Genomic DNA, 2,500 nt, shown 5'->3' on the forward strand with positions numbered 1-2,500 from the left:
AAATAATATTCATGAAAAAATAAATATAAATAAATAAATAAAAAATAAAATAAAATAAAATAAATAAATAAAAAATAAAATAATTTCCATATACATATAATAATAAAAGAAATATAAATAAAATAAAAAATAATAATATCAAATAATTAAAAAATTAATTTATAAGACAGTTATGAATAAAATAAAATAAATATTAAAATAAATTTTTAGTATTATTTTTATATTATAGTAGATAATAGATTTTCTAAAAAACTCTCATCTAGAATCAAATAAACGAATTCTTCGAAAATATTTAAAGAAAAAATGTTAAATAAAAAATATTTATAAAATCATAATATTTTTTAAGTAGAATTTAAATATTTTTTATCTAATGAACCCATCAGTTAAAATTTTCAAGAACATTGTTATACTTTTCAATTTCAATTAAAAAGTTACTTTAATAATTTATTTAATATAATTACTGTATTATATCAGGGTATTAGATGACTACCATTTAAAAAATTTAAATAATTAATTTTTTTGTAATAAACTTTTATAATTACAGTTATATGTGATTGTGGCGATTCAACAGTGTTAAAATTAGTATAATTCAGTTTGTTTGAACTATTCTGCAGTTTAGTTTAGACAAATTAATTTTTAATTTAATACATATTTTAATATTGCAGTACAATTCAATTCTATTTGCCCACACCTTAACAATTATTGAAGTCGGAACATTGGAGAAAAATCCAATCCAAATTCCCCCCGCCCCCAATATATAAATAAATCCAATCAAAATACTTAGTTATTATAAAGCTTTGAAAAGATACAAATAATTATTAACAGAAGAAAAGACAAGAATTTGAATGGAGAGAATGAGGGGTTGTGGGGTCTGTCCACTGTTCACAGCCACATGCAACACAATCAATTAATTAACCAAAGAAGACTTTGTATGAAATAATAATGACCATGCAAAAAGAGTTACACCATCATATATAAACATATATATAAACTAAATTCTTAATTTAGTATTACTTAAAAAGGTGTTTATTCTTTAATATTAAGTACTCTCAATGATTCATGGTATTGAGGCAAAAAGGGTGATTTATATATTATTGTGTTGTAGATACGATGAGTTAAATTATCCCATTCCTTTCTAAAGACAATGCACTTTGGAAAATATCCTAATGTCCACTTTCATACATAGTTGTCAATATTACTATACTATATAGTGTGTGTTCATTTCATGCTATATAGAAAGGGACATGTACTTTGGTTTAAGTCAACATATGATAATCATAGCTAATATTTTTCTAATTGCATGGTCAAGTTAGGTACTAAGAAAAACAAATTGAGAATGGGGTTTTAACTTTTAGGTTTTTTAATTATTATTTTGTGGTAAGTGATTAGGGTATTTGGATGCTAATTAAACCTACCCATAACTAATTTTATTTTGTACTATACTTAGTGAGCTTACTCAATGTTAATAATTGATGCATTTTTGCTTTTTTCAGTCAAACATATATATATGTATACGTTAAAAAAATGAACCCCTATCAAATTCGTATTGAAAGATAAAAACTTTATAAATTGTAAATGTAATAGTATTCTATGTCCATTATTTCTTTAATTTGTATATATTAACCCTAACTAAAAATCAATAAAGATGATGGAAGTAATATATAGTAAAAGTTATTAATATGTTCTTTTTGTTTTCGAAATTAAATCAAGTGGGCCTTTGGATGTGCACCCCATGCCTTAGGGTATGCACCCCGTGTTGAGTCTCGTAGAATGTTTTTGTATGAGTCTTTTGGGCATGAACTTTAAAAGATTGAGATGTGTATATATTAAAATGACTTCTATTTATACATAATATGGAGTTAGTTTAAACCTATAAAATAGATCTTTTTAAAAATAAATAAATTAAGCAAACACGTGCAGAAAGTAGAAATCTGCTTATTTTATTAAAAATAATCTTAAAAAAATTCAAATAAACATTCCCATGTTACATTAACTTTTTTTTTTCTAGTTTAGACACTAGAATCCTTGCAACTATCACCTTATCATTCGTAGTTTCACTAAACTAATATTGGAAGTGACAATTCACTAGAAGAATGAACCCTAATTTTAGTTTAGTGCCTAACTAGAAGCAATTAATCTCCAATTGGTTATATGCAATAAATTAATTGGATGAATCACCAAAAACAACCAAACTTTCCAGATAAAATAATTTGCGGTTGAAACAGCACCATAATCAATTCATGATAAACACTCTCACAGATAATATAAGATCATTGTTGCAAGCAATTAGGGTAGTAGCAGATATAAATTTGCTGTGAATTCATGCTACACAGTGGACACCACGAAGGTTGAAGAATAAAAAATGAAGTTTGAGAATTAGAAATGAAAAACAGCATGTCCACTCACAAGCATCATAATATAATGGAATTTGATTGAATGATTAAGACATTATTCAACCTCTTTACGAACATCTATGGTCGGAATATTATGAGAAAAAAGC

Source organism: Vigna angularis, chromosome 9, assembly GCF_016808095.1.
Source record: "Vigna angularis cultivar LongXiaoDou No.4 chromosome 9, ASM1680809v1, whole genome shotgun sequence".
Lineage (NCBI taxonomy): Eukaryota > Viridiplantae > Streptophyta > Magnoliopsida > Fabales > Fabaceae > Vigna > Vigna angularis.